Genomic DNA, 11,660 nt, shown 5'->3' with positions numbered 1-11,660 from the left:
ATCATTGAGTGACCTGTGCTGTTCGTACAGACGATCAAGCATGTAATACGTTGAGTTCCAACGTGTTGCCACCTCCTGGATGAGTGCCTTGACTGGCACCCTACGCTCACGTTGGAAGATCCTCAGCTGCTTCCGAGCTTTAAAAGAATGGCTGAAATGAGTGCATATTCTTCGGCAGATGGACAGTAAATTGCTTACTATGGGTTCTTTTTTCAGAAAGTCTTGCACTATAATGTTTATGCAGTGTGCCAAACACGGAACCCTGAAATAGGAACCAAGTTCCATGGCCTTAAGTACATTACTGCCATTGTCTGTGGCAACAAAACCAATACCAAGCCCTCTGGGCTGCAGCCATTCCAAAACCTTGGTGCGAAACTCTTCTAAAATGTTTTCAGCCGTATGAGATTTCTCCATGGCGAACATGGCTACAGTTGCATGTTTCCGAGTACCTTCAAAAATCGCAGCTGTGTCAACAACACCTCGTGCAGATAGTTGATCTTTAACCCCCACAAAAGAGATCCAGTGTGCAGTGATACACATGTAATCTGTGGCTTGGCAACTGGTCCACATGTCTGTTGTCAGGTGGATATTGTGCACAGCACTCTTCTGCAAAGCTTGTCCAACCAATTCCAGCACATCATGATGTAGTGCCGGAACAGCAATTCTTGCGAAATAGGACCGGCTTGGAACTTTCCATTTCGGGCAGATGGCAGACACAAATTCAAGGAAACCCACCCCTTCTACAAATGAAAAAGGAAGAAGGTCCAGCGCTAACATTTTAGCCAGCTTCGCATTGTACAATCGTGCCGTTGGGTGGTTGCGTTGGAACTGCCCCTCCAACCTAAACATGCTGTCAATGGTAGGCTGGCTTACTTTCCTTAGTGGTGCCATTAACCCACTAAGGCTCAACGACACAGATTGTCTCATTGAGGTACTCGCCGCCGGTCGCCTTGGTGTCTCACCCACACTCTGAGTATGGCTCTTACTGCGGTGCCACTCTGATGTTACTGAGGAGGATGTGGGCGTTACCACTGCAGTGACTGCACTACTGGAGACAGGGCTAGAAATGCCTCCCTGTTCTTCACCTGCCACCACAATAATATCGCTCCCTGATTCCTGACCAACTTCAAAGGGTTTAGTTTTCCTACTTTCTTTTAACTTAAGTAGGTGATCCTCCCACACAATAGTGTGGTGTATTCTGAGATGACTTGCTTGTCCTCCGGTACCATAGTTTGTACCAAGCTTACCACGCCGAACACCTTGCCGACAAATTGCGCATATAGCAATGTTATCCTCCTTGGCGCTAACAGAAAAGAAGTCCCAAACTGGGGAGGAGAACTTTCTGGCACTGCTGGATGTGCCACTTTCAACACCAGATGAACTTGAGGGGGTCCTTGAAAATATGTGACCCTGTCCACCTACACTGTGACTTTTACTACCACTTCCTACTGAGGTGGTTGAGCTGGATGTAGGTCCCTGCCGGGCCTTGGAAAATATGGCAGCTGGAGGTAGTGGTGGTGTAACCTGTGTTGGTGAGATCCGTGCTGCATCCCGCTCAGTAGCAGCCTTTCTGGATAGGGTTAGAATGTCGGTCTCCAATCCCTTTGGGGCGGGAGTAATGTGCGTGATGACTGGCTCGTCTTCATCAACATCATCACCCCCCTCTTCTACATCTACCTCCATAACTCTAAGTTTTTCTGGGACCTTCCTTTTCAGAAGCAATGTCTTGTGGCGTACTTCACTCTCAGACCGAGCTGGTGGGACCCAAGTGTCATCACGATCATCAGAAGCGGGGCTTGAAGAAGAAGATGATGGACTAAGCCTCCTTTTCCTTGCTGGTGGTCTGGAAGACAATAGATGTTCTGGAACAGTGGTTTGACTTCGCTCCGCTTTGTCTGCAGGAAGCTCGATTTCCTGAAATGCCCCTACGTCAGGAGCAACAACTACTATGGTGGGCTGTTGTGGCGGCTGCTGCTGGTCTGGTTGCGGCGGCTGCTGCTGCTGGTCTGGTTGCGGCGGCTGCTGCTGCTGGTCTGGTTGCGGCGGCTGCTGCTGCTGGTCTGGTTGCGGCGGCTGCTGCTGCTGGTCTGGTTGCGCCGGCTGCTGCTGCTGTTCTGGTTGCGCCGGCTGCTGCTGCTGTTCTGGTTGCGCCGGCTGCTGCTGCTGTTCTGGTTGCGCCGGCTGCTGCTGCTGTTCTGGTTGCGCCGGCTGCTGCTGCTGTTCTGGTTGCGCCGGCTGCTGCTGCTGTTCTGGTTGCGCCGGCTGCACACTGATCTGCTGAGTTTGCGCCTGCGTTGAACTTGATTGTGTACTACTTTGCGGTAATGACATTTCTTCAACACCGCTGCCCGTTAGTAGACTGGCTACCTCTGCGACAGTAAAGCCCTTGGGCCTAGGTTGGTGGGGTTGCTGGACCGCTGTGCTGCTCCCAGCTTGGTTCCCGGACAACGCTTTGGTGCCAAAAAAAACCTTGGCCGGCACACCACCAGTCGTGGTTAATGGCACTTCCCTTTTCTGTTCCTTCTTCTCACCAGCAACTTTCTTGGTACTGGACCTGGTACCTTTCTTTGGGGCCATCTTATTCCGACGTCAGGCAGGAGGCAGATGCACAACAAGTTCTGGTCACACGTGGGCGTGATGCGCACCAGGACTTCTGTCTGGCTGGCAGTACAACGGGTAGCCAGGTGATGCCGATGACACCTCCTACTCTGTCTTTTGTGCACCTAAAAGCAAAGAAGACAGGAGAAGAACATCAGTGAAATGTTGCATTTGTTTTTGTGGTTCAGTTACTTAGTACTGTACTAGTGCAAACAAAAGATAGTCTAGCCATTTATGAATTTTTTTTAACTAGAGCTATGTTATACTACTAGTACTGTGTACAGCCACACTACACTCTCAGGAAGGTGATGTCTAAAAATTCAACAGATCACATAGAAAACACTTGATCAATAAAGCTGTGGCTACCTGCTCTGGTAGCAGTGGATGAAAGCAGGCCTGCTGGCAGACAAGGCCAGGCAAGCTTGCAGGCCTAGGCCTCAAAATGGCCACCAGCCACATGGCGAGCCCCAACAGCATCAGCAAGGCCACCCCAAAAAACACACTTCCCCAACTCAATCTAATGCCATCCATGCCCAAAATGATGTCTAAAATCAACAGAACACACAGAAAACAGTAGATTACTAAAGCTGTGGCTACCTGCTCTGGTAGTAGTGGATGAAAGCAGGCCTGCTGGCAGACAAGGCCAGGCAAGCTTGCAGGCCTAGGCCTCAAAATGGCCACCAGCCACATGGCGAGCCCCAACAGCATCAGCAAGGCCACCCCAAAAAACACACTTCCCCAACTCAATCCAATGCCATCCATGCCCAAAATGATGTCTAAAATCAACAGAACACACAGAAAACAGTAGATTACTAAAGCTGTGGCTACCTGCTCTGGTAGCAGTGGATGAAAGCAGGCCTGCTGGCAGACAAGGCCAGGCAAGCTTGCAGGCCTAGGCCTCAAAATGGCCACCAGCCACATGGCGAGCCCCAACAGCATCAGCAAGGCCACCCCAAAATACACACTTCCCCAACTCAATCCAATGCCATCCATGCCCAAAATGATGTCTAAAATCAACAGAACACACAGAAAACAGTAGATTACTAAAGCTGTGGCTACCTGCTCTGGTAGCAGTGGATGAAAAGCAGGCCTGTTGGCAGACAAGGCCAGGCAAGCTTGCAGGCCTAGGCCTCAAAATGGCCACCAGCCACATGGCGAGCCCCAACAGCATCAGCAAGGCCACCCCAAAAAACACACTTCCCCAACTCAATCCAATGCCATCCATGCCCAAAATGATGTCTAAAATCAACAGAACACACAGAAAACAGTAGATTACTAAAGCTGTGGCTACCTGCTCTGGTAGTAGTGGATGAAAGCAGGCCTGCTGGCAGACAAGGCCAGGCAAGCTTGCAGGCCTAGGCCTCAAAAATGGCCACCAGCCACATGGCGAGCCCCAACAGCATCAGCAAGGCCACCCCAAAAAACACACTTCCCCAACTCAATCCAATGCCATCCATGCCCAAAATGATGTCTAAAATCAACAGAACACACAGAAAACAGTAGATTACTAAAGCTGTGGCTACCTGCTCTGGTAGTAGTGGATGAAAGCAGGCCTGCTGGCAGACAAGGCCAGGCAAGCTTGCAGGCCTAGGCCTCAAAATGGCCACCAGCCACATGGCGAGCCCCAACAGCATCAGCAAGGCCACCCCAAAAAACACACTTCCCCAACTCAATCCAATGCCATCCATGCCCAAAATGATGTCTAAAATCAACAGAACACACAGAAAACAGTAGATTACTAAAGCTGTGGCTACCTGCTCTGGTAGTAGTGGATGAAAGCAGGCCTGCTGGCAGACAAGGCCAGGCAAGCTTGCAGGCCTAGGCCTCAAAATGGCCACCAGCCACATGGCGAGCCCCAACAGCATCAGCAAGGCCACCCCAAAAAACACACTTCCCCAACTCAATCCAATGCCATCCATGCCCAAAATGATGTCTAAAATCAACAGAACACACAGAAAACAGTAGATTACTAAAGCTGTGGCTACCTGCTCTGGTAGTAGTGGATGAAAGCAGGCCTGCTGGCAGACAAGGCCAGGCAAGCTTGCAGGCCTAGGCCTCAAAATGGCCACCAGCCACATGGCGAGCCCCAACAGCATCAGCAAGGCCACCCCAAAAAACACACTTCCCCAACTCAATCCAATGCCATCCATGCCCAAAATGATGTCTAAAATCAACAGAACACACAGAAAACAGTAGATTACTAAAGCTGTGGCTACCTGCTCTGGTAGTAGTGGATGAAAGCAGGCCTGCTGGCAGACAAGGCCAGGCAAGCTTGCAGGCCTAGGCCTCAAAATGGCCACCAGCCACATGGCGAGCCCCAACAGCATCAGCAAGGCCACCCCAAAATACACACTTCCCCAACTCAATCCAATGCCATCCATGCCCAAAATGATGTCTAAAATCAACAGAACACACAGAAAACAGTAGATTACTAAAGCTGTGGCTACCTGCTCTGGTAGCAGTGGATGAAAGCAGGCCTGTTGGCAGACAAGGCCAGGCAAGCTTGCAGGCCTAGGCCTCAAAATGGCCACCAGCCACATGGCGAGCCCCAACAGCATCAGCAAGGCCACCCCAAAAAACACACTTCCCCAACTCAATCCAATGCCATCCATGCCCAAAATGATGTCTAAAATCAACAGAACACACAGAAAACAGTAGATTACTAAAGCTGTGGCTACCTGCTCTGGTAGCAGTGGATGAAAGCAGGCCTGCTGGCAGACAAGGCCAGGCAAGCTTGCAGGCCTAGGCCTCAAAATGGCCACCAGCCACATGTCCAGGCCCAACAACATCAGCAAGGCCACCCCAGAAAAACACACTTCCCCAACTCAATCCAATGCCATCCATGCCCTAAATGTGATTGAAAATGAAATATATTCAAAAAACAAAAGGAACAGTTGCTTCATCATGCACACACACACCCATGAGGCCATGCCCATGGCTAGCTCGGGCCTACTACTACAACCCACAAAATTAAAATAAATTTAAAAAAAAAAAAGGAATGATGATAATTAATTATCAAAAATAAATTGTAGTTACACAACAACTGCAATGCCCACAATCAAACACAACAACCACTTACTTGTAAAATATCCTATTCCAAAAATCCTGAAATCCAATTGCAATGATGCAGCAGACAAAAAGAGAGATCTTTCCAGCTCCAAATCCAAAGGCAGAATGAGCGGGAGATGGACAAAGCACTGGGAGGAGCCTGCTGGACAGGAACAGGAAGTTGGAGAATCTGTGTCACTTCCTCCCTCTCTCCACTTTGTAAAAAAAAAAAGACTCCTGGAGTCCTTGCACAAAAAAGGAAAGCCAAATGTGAATGTAAGGAGTTCTTTTCATACAAAATCAGTATTTGCAGATGGTTTCATGCTGCTAGAGCCGATATTCCTCTCCAAATTGTAAATTTTACATTGTTGAGTTCTCCAGCTTCACATTACTTCCGCCGGCGTGTCGAAAACGATATGATCGCGTTCTCTTCTTTGTCCCTGTCGCGTTGGATATGACGTGTTCGCGGTCTCTTTCTCCTGTTCGCGTTCGATTTCATGTGCCCGCGTCCTCATTCTCTGGCTCGCGATGTAGAATGACAAGTTCGAGATCTCAATCTTCTCATACTCGCGCGGTGCATGATCGCGAGAAGAAAGACCTGATCGCGCGACAAATGACGTGATCGCGTGAAAAATGACTTGAATGCGGCCGCGAACTCTCGCGAGACAGCGCAAAATGGCTACCAAAATCCAACATCTCGTGGAGAACGCGACCGGGTCAAGAAAACTTGTCGGAGAACGCAGGGATTCAGGTAAGGCGATCGCGCACGCGCGAGAATGTATTGTTTTACAGCGCGAGCAAGAAAAAAATTATCGCTAAGCTGCGGAATGCGGAAATTTTGACATTTTCGCGCTTTCCGCGGAACGCGAGAATGCCAAAATATCGCAACTTCCGCGAACGGAACGGATTTTTGGCCCAGGCCTATTCACCTCCCAGCAAGGTTCGCTTCTGGCATTGTGGTAAATGCAGTTTCAGTTACTTGCATCCTTCAAGAGTGTGCGAGTGTTTCGCCACAGTTGGCTCAGATAGTGCTGATCTCTAGACACGTGTTTCGGGTTCTTTAACCGTCATAGGTAGAGATTACAGTCTTTCAAATGTGGGGTTTGCTGAGTAGGCTGTCAACATCTTTCTCAGGTCAGGTACCTCTCACAGGCATGCGGGTGCTTCATCCACCAGCTTGTCAGCTCAATGACTCACGGGAGAACTATTAAACAGGAACAGGGGTGGGAGCACACCGCTTCACCTCCCAGCAAGGTTCGCCCCTGGCATTGTGGTAAATGCAGTTTTGGTTACTTGCTTGCTTCAAGAGTGTTTGAGTGTTTCGCCACAGTTGGCGCAGATAGTGCTGATCTCTAGACACGTGTTTCTGGTTCTTTAACCATCATCAGTGGAGATTACAGTGTTTCAATTGTGGGGTTTGCTGAGTAGGCTGCAACATCTTTCTCAGGTTAGGTACCTCTCACAGGCATGCAGGTGCTTCATCCATGAGCTCATCAGCTCAATGATTCACGGGAGTACTATTAAACAGGAACAGGGGTGGGAGCACACCGCTTCACCTCCCAGCAAGGTTCACACCCTGGCATTGTGGTAAATGCAGTTTCAGTTACTTGCTTGCTTTAAGAGTGTTCGAGTGTTTCGCCACAGTTGGCGCAGATAGTGCTGATCTCTAGACACGTGTTTCTGGTTCTATAACTGTCATCAGTAGAGATTACAGTTTTTCAAATGTGCGGTTTGCCGAGAAGGCTGCCAACATCTTTCTCAGGTCAGGTACCTCTCACAGACATGTGGGTGCTTCATCCACGAGCACGTCAGCCTAATAACTCACAGTAGTACTTTTAAACAGGAACAGGGGGGGAGCACACCGCTTCACCTCCCACCAAGGTTCGCCCCTGGCATTGTGGTAAATGCAGTTTCAGTTACTTGCTTCCTTCAAGAGTGTTCGAGTGTTTCGCCACAGTTGGCTCAGATAGTGCTGATCTCTAGACACATTGTTCTGGTTCTTTAACTGTCATAGGTAGAGATTACAGTCTTTCAAATGTGGGGTTTGCTGAGTAGGCTGTCAACATCTTTCTCAGGTCAGGAACCTCTCACAGGCATGCGGGTGCTTCATCCACGAGCCCGTCAGCCTAATGACTCATGGGAGTACTATTAAATAGGGCTGGGCGGAATTTGCGGAATGCCTCTTCGCGGAATTTTGAAAAAAAATTGTGGAAAATGAGCGCAAAACCTGAGGGACCGTGTGCCCGGGACTGGGGTCCCACGTGCTTGAGCAGGCTCCCCGATCTCCCCGGTCTGGCTGCGTTGAGAAGCAGGGACCGGCCCCGGGCCTCCTGATTTTTGGTCAGGGCCTGGGATCCCACGTCCTGCGGCCTGCCAAGTGTCCAACTGCCCGGGACAAGGGACCCTGTTGCAGAGCCCCGGAGCCCTGCAAGGGCAGGTGGGAGCCCTATCGCTATGGCTCGGTGTGGGCAGCTGGGAGTCCTTTTGGTCCCGCCCTTCTGGTCGCACCTTTCCCTCGGCCATCTGGTCGCATGCAATGCTTTCCAATGGGGCAACCAGATGTCCGGGCCAGCCTGGAAGTCCCGATGAGGGTTCATTTGTCTCCCGGATCCCAGTCAGGGCTCCAGGAGGTCGGGCGCATCCGCGCCTAGGATCCCCTCTGTCACTCGGAGCGCGAAGGTTACAAGAAAGGTGGGTAGCCTTCCTCCGGATCAGTAGGGGCAGGGTATGCCGGGACACCCCTCCAGGGGATGGCGGTTCTCAGGCGGGGACCAGATGGGCCAAGCCCGGACGACACTTCCCCGGGGCGTCCGGTGCTCCCTCCTCCAGCCCGCGGTGAGGCAAAGTGCCCAGGACGGGTTCCATGGTTCCCCGGGCGTCCGGGCCCCGGGAGCTCCGCCGGGCCTCCCATGCCTGAGGCCCAGCGTGGGGTCTACGAGCCCCCCCGAGGCCTGCAGCCCTGGAGCCCTGCAGCCCTGCAGCCCTGCAGCCCTGGAGCCCTGCAGGCCCGGAGCCCTGCAGGCCCGGAGCCCTGCAGCCCCGGAGCCCTGCAGCCCCGGAGCCCCAGAGCCCTGCAGCCACGGAGCCCTGCGTGGGCAGGCGGGATCCCTAGCGCGAAGGCTCGGGGTTAGACAGATGGGAGTCCTTTCAGTCCCGGCCATCTGGTCGCTCCTTTCCCCTCGGCCATCTGGTCGCGCGCAATGCTTTCCAATGGGGCGACCAGATGGCCGGGCCAGCCTGGAAATCCCGATGAGGGCTCATTTGACTCCCGGATCCCAGTCAGGGCTCCAGGAGGTCGGGCGCATCCGCGCCTAGGATCCCCTCCGTCACTCAGAGCGCGAGGGTTACAAGAAAGGTGGGTAGCCTTCCTCCGGATTAGTAGGGGCAGTGTATGCCGGAACACCCCTTCGGGGCTGGCGGTTCTCAGGCGGGGACCAGATGGGCCAAGCCCGGACGACACTTCCCCGGGGCGTCCGGTGCTCCCTCCGCCAGCCCGCGGCGAGGCAAAGTGCCCAGGACGGGCTCCATGGGTCCCCTGGGCGTCCGGGCCCTGGGAGCTCTGCCGGGCCTCCCATGCCTGAGGCCCAGAATGGGGTCTACGAGCCCCCCGAAGCCTGCAGCCCCAAAGCCCTGCAGCCCTGGAGCCCTTCAGCTCGGAGCCCTGGAGCCCTGCAGGCCCTTCAGCCCTGCAGGCCCAGAGCCCTGGAGCCCTGCAGCCCCGGAGCCCTGCAGGCCCGGAGCCCTGCAGCCCCGGAGCCCTGCAGCCCCAGAGCCCTGGAGCCCTGCAGCCCCGGAGCCCTGCAGGCCCGGAGCCCTGCAGCCCCGGAGCCCTGCAGCCCCGGAGCCCTGGAGCCCTGCAGCCCCGGAGCCCTGCAGCCCCGGAGCCCTGCAGGCCCAGAGCCCTGCAGGCCCGGGGCCCTGCAGGCCTGAGGCCCTGCAGCCCCGGAGCCCTGCAGGCCCGGAGCCCTGCAGGCCCGGAGCCCTGCAGCCCCGGAGCCCTGCAGCCCCGGAGCCCTGGAGCCCTGCAGCCCCGGAGCCCTGCAGCCCCGGAGCCATGCAGCCCTGGAACCCTGCAGGCCCGGAGCCCTGCAGCCACGGAGCCCTGCAGCCACGGAGCCCTGCGTGGGCAGGCGGGAACCCTAGCGCGAAGGCTCGGGGTTGGACAGATGGGAGTCTTTTCAGTCCCGGCCATCTGGTCGCTCCTTTCCCCTCGGCCATCTAGTCGCGCGCAATGCTTTCCAATGGGGCGACCAGATGGCCGGGCCAGCCTGGAAGTCCTGATGAGGGTTCATTCGCCTCCCGGATCCCAGCCAGGGCTCCAGGAGGCCGGGCGCGTCCGCGTCTAGGGTCCCCTCCGTCACTCGGTGCGCGCGGGTTACAAGAAAGGGGGGTAGCCTTCCTCCGGATTAGTAGGGGCAGGGTATGCAGGAAAACCCCTCCGGGGCTGGCGGTTCTTTGCCGGGGACCAGATGGGCTACCCCCGGGCAACATCCTCCCAGGCCTCCGGGGCTTCCCCCCTCAGGCCCGTGGCGTGGCAAAGTGCCCAGGGACGGGCTCCACGGGTCCCGGGCAGTGCTCACCCCGGGCCCGAGAGCTCCCGGGCTCCGTCCTGGGTCTAGCCGCGTGTCAGGGTGCCCGGGGTGGGGTCCAGAGGGCTCGGGGAGGCTTCCCCTGTGCCTGCGGTCCTGGGAGTCCCTGGCTGGGTCCAGGGGCCCGGCCGGGCCCCGGGTCGGGGTGTCCGTCCCCCGGCCTGCGGCACTGCCAAGGGACCGGGACAGGGTTCCGTTGTTGCCGGGGGAGCCTCCCCACGCTTGTCTGGGTTCAGGAGCTCAGGCCAGGCCCCTGGGGGGCCCCGGGGAGGGCGGCCTCTCTGCCCTGGGCTCCGTCCTGGGTCCTGCCGCGTGGCAGGGTGCCCGGGGCGGGGTCTGGAGGGCCCGGGGAGGCTTCCACATCGCCTGCGGTCCCGGCAGCCCCGGCTGGGTCCAGGGGCCTGGTCGGGCCCCGGGTCGGGGGCCCCGGACCGTCCCGTCCCCGGGCCTGCGGCACTGCCAAGAGACCGGGACGGGGTTCTGTCGTGTCCGGGGAGCCTCCCCTCGCTCGTCTGGGTTCAGGAGCTCTGGCCGGGCCCCTGTGGGCCCCGGGGAGGGTGGCCTCCCCGCCCCGGGCTCAGTCCTTGGTCCTGCCACGTGGCAGGGCGCCCGGGGCGGGGTCCGGAGGGCCCGTGGAGGCTGCCCCATCGCCTGCGGTCCCGGGAGCCCCGGCTGTGTCCAGGGGCCCGGTCGGGCCCTGGGTCGGAGGCTCCAGCCCCCGGACCCGTCCCCGGTCCTGCGGCACTGCCAAGGGCCCGGGAAGGGGGTCTGTCGTGGCCGGGGAGCCTCCCCTCGCTCGTCTGGGTTCAGGAGCTCCGGCCGGGCCCCTGGGGGCCCCGGGGATGGCGGCCTCCCCGACCCGGGCTCCGTCCTGGGTCCTGTCGCATGGCAGGGTGCCCGGGGCGGGGTCCGGAGGGCCCGGGGAGGCTTCCCCATCGCCTGCGGTCCCGGGAGCCCCGGCTGGGTCCAGGGGCCCGGTCGGGCCCTGGGTCAGGGGTTACCGGCCCCCGGCCCCGTCCCCGGGCCTGCGGCACTGCCAAGGGCCCGGGACGGGGTTCCGTTGTGGCCGGGGAGCCTCCCCTCGCTCGTCTGGGTTCAGGAGCTCCGGCCGGGCCCCTGGGGGCCCCGGGGAGGGCGGCCTCCCCGCCCCGTGCTCCGTCCTGGGTCCTGCCACGTGGCAGGGTGCCCGGGGCAGGGTCCGGAGGGCCCGGGGAGGCTTTCCCATCGCCTGCGGTCCCGGGAGCCCCGGCTGGGTCCAGGGGCCCGGTCGGGCCCCGAGTCGGGGGCTCCGGCCCCCAGCCCTGTCCCCCGGCCTGCGGCACTGCCAAAGGCCCGGGACGGGGTTCCGTTGTGTCCGGGGAGCCTCCCCTCGCTCGTCTGGGTTCAGGAGTTCCGTCCGGGCCCCTGGGGGCCCCGGGGAGGGCG

Source organism: Triturus cristatus, chromosome 10, assembly GCF_964204655.1.
Source record: "Triturus cristatus chromosome 10, aTriCri1.1, whole genome shotgun sequence".
Taxonomy (NCBI): domain Eukaryota; kingdom Metazoa; phylum Chordata; class Amphibia; order Caudata; family Salamandridae; genus Triturus; species Triturus cristatus.
Note: the sequence above shows the minus strand (reverse complement) of the source record.